Below are 6,623 nucleotides of genomic sequence, written 5' to 3' on the forward strand. Positions count from 1 at the left end.
TATTAGTTAAAAGTATTATAGAATATATAGTGCAACCTTTCGCATACATTTGTAATCTGTCCTTTCGAACTGGTGTGTTTCCCTCACAAATGAAAATAGCAAAAGTTATTCCAATCCATAAAAACGGAGAGAGATGTCAGTTTACCAATTATAGGCCAATATCACTGCTCCCACAGTTCTCAAAAATTTTAGAAACGTTATTTGTTGATAGACTTGATAAATATATTGAGAAGCATAATCTCCTAAGTGATAACCAATATGGCTTTAGAGTGAAAAGGTCCACTTCGATGGCAGTGATGGAACTTGTTGAAGGGATATCTAATGCTATAGATAATAAGGAATATACTGTTGGTGTTTTTATAGACTTAAAAAAGGCGTTTGATACAATTGATCATTCTATATTAATGAATAAACTAGAGAGATATGGCATAAGAGGGTTAGCATACAAGTGGATGAAAAGTTACCTGGATGACAGATATCAATATGTCGAATTCAATAATGTCAAATCTAAGCAGTTGAAGGTAACTTGTGGTGTTCCTCAGGGCTCTGTGCTGGGCCCTAAATTATTTATATTATATATAAATGACATATGTAGCATTTCCAAACTGTTAAAATGTGTATTGTTTGCTGACGATACCACTCTGTATTGCTCAGGTAAAAACCTAGAACAGCTTCTGACTACAGCGGAAAAGGAGTTAAATATATTAAAAAATTGGTTTGATGTAAATAAGTTATCATTAAATATAAATAAAACAAAATTGATTATTTTTGGCACTAGACAAATGAAAAATGTATCTAAAATAAGGGTTAATGGAATTGAAATTGAAAGAGTGTACAAAAATAAATTTCTTGGAGTGATAATTGCTGATAAGCTGAGTTGGAAGTCTCATATAAACCATGTGAAAACAAAAATGTCAAAAACCATTGCTATTCTCTATAAAACAAAGCATGTCCTGGACAAAAAATCATTATACACACTTTATTGTACTGTGTTGCTTCCATATATGACTTACTGTCTGGAGATATGGGGTAATGCATATAAAACGTACACTCTTCCTATTTTCAAGTTGCAAAAAAGAGCTATAAGAATTATAAACCAATCAAACTATATAGAACCAACTAACATTTTGTTTATTAATCTGAATACCCTGAAATTTTATGATTTAGTTGAATATAAAATGGCACAGATAATGTATAAAGCACAAAATAACTTGCTTTGCCCCAGTACTCAGAAGCTGTTTAAAGTCAGAGAGAGTCAATATGACTTAAGGGGAACAGATTTCTTTAAAAAGAACAAGATGAGGACAAATATAAAGCAGAGATGTGTTTCTGTTAGAGGAGTTAACCTGTGGAATAGTTATGACAGTGATTTAAAAAGGTGTAGTTCATTTTCCTTGTTTAAAAGTATGTTTAAAAATAGAGTATTAGAAAAATATATATATCAAGAATGAAAAGAGCAAAAAAAACCAAAACAACCCCCCCAAAAAAACTCTTGATTCTTTTGCTTTGATGTAGTTACTTATCTAAGGTGGAAAGTTTTTTTTTCTTGTTTGTTTGTTTTGTTTTTGCTTTGTTTTATTATTTGCTTCGAGCCCTGTGTACAGGAGCTGCATGCAAAAAGATCTTTTGTTAAAAGGGTTGGCGTAATAAGCAAATGCTTCAGCCAATACCTTTTGATTAGCCTTGTCTCATGCTTTCTTGCTTTGTGGTAGATCTTTGTTCTGTCTTCACTGAGATATTTGAATGCTAATCAATAAAATCAAATCAAATCAAATCAACAAACCTGTTAGCGGTGACCAAAGTTACGCCAATATTAACTGCCCAACACTTCCGTTCCTCTAATCTGTCCTCTACTGTCCAGTTGAAGCTCCAGCAGTGAGCCCAGCAGCAGAGACAGACAGGTTTGGACCATTTATAGTGTGGGGATAACTTCAAACTTCACCATCTCGTCCAGTACGAACACTTCTGCCTCCAAAAGTCTAAGAAGGTGGCGACCACAAATCTCATCAGCGCTTCAAAAGCACTCTCAAATGTCACATCCTGACCTCCTGTCCTCGTATCCTCGCCTGAACCAGGAGAGGAGGTGAGGATGAGATTTACAGAGGATTTAACGACGTGAGAAGGCCTCACCTTAGAGCCTCGTTTTAAAGAGCTGTCATTAACCAAGTCACAGGACAGAACTGATGTATTTTATGATGCGCTCGTGGAGTAAGTTTGGTTGGCTGGTCACTCTTGTGAAGGTGTGGATAACGACTCTCACAAGCCTTAGAAATGCCTCTGTGACTTTTCGGACTGATGATGTCACCGATGTTGTTCCTCAGCTGGTTCTTTATATCGTGGCGTGATCGTGATGTGCTGCTGGTTGAGATCTTTCAGCCTGTTTCACTTTGTCAGACAGCTTCTGTTTAAGAGGTTTATGATTCAGCAGGTGTCACAGTGATCAGCTTTGCTGTGGCAGTGAAACTGGACTCAGTCACAGTTAATTCATGATTTAACAAAGAGAGCCGGCAGGTTGGGATAATTTGATGCCTTAATAAACGAACTCGTCATCTAAAAACCGGATTGTGTGTTTACTCTGATTATCTTTGTGTAATCTAAAAATTTGTTTGATGATCTGAAACATGTAGGTGTGACAAATATGCAGAATCATGAAGGGGTATATACTCTTTCTTCCTTATTGCTTGTGTCAATGAAATATTGTTTCATGAAGACTCGAGGTAACTTTTGGATATGACTGCGTGACTCGCACAGTAACGGTCAGAGTGTGCGTGCTTATGGATTAACGTGGATGTGAGGGACACACCAGGCTGTACTCTGACTTTTTGAGCCTTTGTGTGTTTTGCCTCACGATTCAGAGCTTTTAATCAAGTGTACCTACATCTGTCATTGACATATATGTATTAAAAAAACAAAAAGAACTGATGCCGAGCACTGAGTGACACTTGGGTGACTAACAGACAAGATGAACAGCATCCCTCTGAGTGGTTTTCTTTGCAGCTGATGTGAGTCATCAGTGATCATTTCCTCAGGGAGACACTGTTCTGCTCTGTAAGTGAGAGCTCTCACATTCATTTCCCTGCTGTCCTGAAAGTGTCCATTAACAGCCTGAACGTCTGCATAAATGGCAACATGACTAAAATGTAAATGCAAAGGCTGTCGTGTGAAATTAAGAGTCTATGTAATCTAGCAGTCTGGGGTGTCCTCGAGCCTCTGAGATTGATTTCTGAAGAATATGGCTGGAAACACTCATTATTTCTCTGATGAGACCCAAACCAGCAGCAGGGCCGTGCAGAGACGTTTAAAGGGGCGGGTGCTTAAAGCTACAAAGGGGCACATTGAACCAGGCTGAATAACAACAACACACATTCATGAAGAATCTAATATGGGCAACAAGGCAAAGCAAACGTAGCCTATGTTTTACCTGATGGGTACAATGTTGCTGTTAAGGTGTTGCTGCTGCTCCTGCTGCTGATAGTGCTGGAGGGCAGGGCTGTGCTGATCTGAGACTGCAGACATTAAAAAGTCTGTAGGAGAGATGGTAGCTGATTAAACAAGTGTCATGAGATAATAACAACATGCAAAGATTGGTGACAGCGCTTGGAATCACAAGGCAACAAAAAACCGAGAAATAAACTAGACTGTGAATCACTCTTTGCTTCTCTTCTTCCTTCCATCCCATCATTTCATATATTAGATTAGATTAGATTAGATGAAACTTTATTAATCCCTCGGGTGGGTTCCTCCGGGAAATTCAGTTTCCAGTAGCAAAGCACCGAAAGAAGTTGCATGTTACAGATACATTAAGGGGAATGAGAGTAAGGATACAAGCATAAATACACCATACATACACATATATAGATACAGAATATACAATATGGATAAATAGGATTGCTCATTTGAGTGAGTATATTGCACAGTGGTTATTGCACAGTCAAATATAAGAAAAAAGACAAAACAAAAACAAAAAACAAATATTGCAAATATTGCACAGTGTAGAGAAGCACCTACAGCTCAGTTGTTCCCGCCCTCCCTTGTCCCCCTGTTTCTCCTCCCTCTCCCCTCCAGTGAGGAGTTAAACAGTCTGATGGCGTGTGGGACAAAGGAGCTTTTAAGTCTGTTGGTTTTTGACTTTGGGAGAAGCAGCCTGTCGCTGAATAGGCTCCTCTGATTGTTTACGACCGTGTGCAGAGGATGCCCGGCATTGTTCATAATGTCCATCAGTTTCTTTAAGGTCCTCTTCTCTGCCACTGTCACCAGAGTGTCCAGCTTCATGCCGACCACAGAGCCCGCCTTCCCGATTAGTTTCTCCAGCCTGGATGAGTCCTTCTTTGCTGTGCTGCTCCCCCAGCACACCACGCCATAGAAAAGGACTCCTGCGACCACTGACTGGTAAAACATCCTCAGGAGCTTCCTGCAGATGTTGAAAGACCTCAGCCTCCTGAGGAAGTACAGTCGGCTTTGGCCTTTTTCATACAGGTGCTGCGTGTTGCATGACCAGTCCAGTTTGTAATCACTCTCCACTTGCTGTCCATCTGAGAACAAGACACAACTTGCTATTGCAATAAACTATTATTTAATTATCCACACTTAACAACTCTTACACTTAATCTATAATAAAATGATGACAGAAAAATGTTATAGAAGCAAAACATTTCAGTTGTGCTTATTCTTTTTGTTTATACTGGAATACCTCTCCAACAACTGGTACATGTGTTAATGTTACCTGTGCTCTTTGTAATCCAGCTGCTGAGGGATCCACTACCTTTAGTAGCCTCACACAGCTCCTACTGTTTCCTCCTCATGTCCTTACCAGCCATGTCTGGACAATGTTATATCATGAGTAATCATTTAAAAATCCATATACATAAAACACACACATGCACACACAGTGACATTTTAGACCTTCTTCAGAATACTGTGTATACTGTGGGCACAAGTTTCCATCATGGTGCTGATCCAGAATCCTTCCCTTATTATTTATTACTAGAGCTACAATAATAAAGCAATGAGGGGAAAAAAGTAATAAATATGAAATAACGTATTTATGATGATTCCATTTGTTTCACTATCCACTCTGTGCAGGGAGAAAGCTTATTACATTTTTAAACTGTAGAGATACAATAATTTTGCTGCTGTAAAATCAGCATTTTGTCTTATTTAAAATATAAATCTAATATAATCTGTTTCTTAATGTATGTTCTTTAAAATACAGCGTGTTTTTGAAATATCATAATTATAATCATTATTATGTGGACATGCATATTAGATCGTTTTAAGTGAAATATAATCCCTCCAGAAAGGCAGGAAAAGCCCGGAAACTTACTTTAAAACTAAATATGTTCCCTAAAACGGTGACAGAGCTACAGACCCATGACAGCCTTACACAGGTAGCCAGCAGCTGTGACCAGCACTACTTGTGCAGTTAATAAAAGGACAGGTAATGTTTGTCGCGCTGTTGCACACACAGCACGCTCGTTTGTTTCAGTTCGTCAGTTGCAACAAGACAGCTTACCAACGTGTACGTAATAAGCCAATACTCCTGTGTGCTACACACTACAGTTTACGCTGTACACCTACTTACTGGTTTTGTCGCATCAGTCTGTGTCTCTGAGTTAACTTGTGTTTCTCCTACAGCTCCGGACCGCAAAAAATGCACGTGCTCTTTGTGAGCTCGTTCCCGGCTCGTAACCAGCGCGTTCTGCCGTCAAGGGCGATCATTGGTTAAATGTGATCATGTGACTGATGCAAGCCAGATCCTTTTATTTAGCAAAACTGTGACTAATAGTTAAATATTATTGTTGAGAGGCACAGACAGGACTCCGCACGCACACACACATATAAAACAAATAATTAAAAATTAAAAAATAACAATTGCCTCAACAAAAGGGCACTTTGGGCACCCATCAGGAAAGGGGCGGGTGCTCAAGCCCCTTCCGCCCCCCCCTCTGCACGTGCCTGACACTGAGCTCGAGCGCTGCTCCACCAGCTACAGGTTTAATATCAGATCAACAACAGTAGAAAAACAGAGACAGAGACTACCAGACAAAAAGAAGAATAGGAAATCCAATATCATCCAACAGGCTCTTTAAAATAATTCCTCTGTACAGTATTTACACACACACACACTGAGGAGGAGGAGCCTGTCACTCAGTCAGTACAAGGAAGCAGTCTGAATACTGCCCTCTGATTGGCCGGCACTCCTTCATCCAGTGTTCTCTTTATTTCAGGTGAAGCTGAGATGCATCCAGGTAACGGTGTGATGTCATCCGGAGCTGAGCCCGTCCTTCTGAAAGAGGTCAGAGGTCACCTAGTCGTCCCTGCAGGTACGTCACTGTGAGCTCTGCCCACTTGCATCCCAGCAGCACCTGTTGGCCAACGGGACCGGCCAGAACCAGCAAAACCCAACGGGACCAGGATCCGGTCCAGCGAGGGTCGGAGCAGTTGGCTGGACGTCCAGGCAGAGATATCAAACATACACAGAACACCACTGAACTGATGTCACGGAAACAGAGACGCTTCTTCACGTGATCCAGTCACATGACTCGGAGAGGCGTAGAGGCTGGCCAATCAGGTGTGCCTGTGGAAAGTGAGAGGAGATCACGGGTCAGAAGATTTTACCAGGG

General features: G+C 40.3%; 1 long non-coding RNA gene across 1 annotated transcript; it reads right to left on the bottom strand.

Moving 5' to 3' along the window:
• Positions 1-3,700: 3,700 nt before the first annotated feature.
• On the bottom strand, positions 3,701-6,048 carry LOC146370108 (uncharacterized). Its single transcript, XR_014797291.1, has 2 exons — positions 4,724-6,048; positions 3,701-4,532 (listed from the first exon to the last, which is right to left on the bottom strand). It is a non-coding gene; the product is annotated as an uncharacterized LOC146370108 (long non-coding RNA).
• Between the last annotated feature and the right edge of the window lie 575 nt (positions 6,049-6,623).

This window comes from Perissodus microlepis, chromosome 17, assembly GCF_051167445.1.
Source record: "Perissodus microlepis isolate ML-2025 ecotype Zambia chromosome 17, ASM5116744v1, whole genome shotgun sequence".
Taxonomy (NCBI): domain Eukaryota; kingdom Metazoa; phylum Chordata; class Actinopteri; order Cichliformes; family Cichlidae; genus Perissodus; species Perissodus microlepis.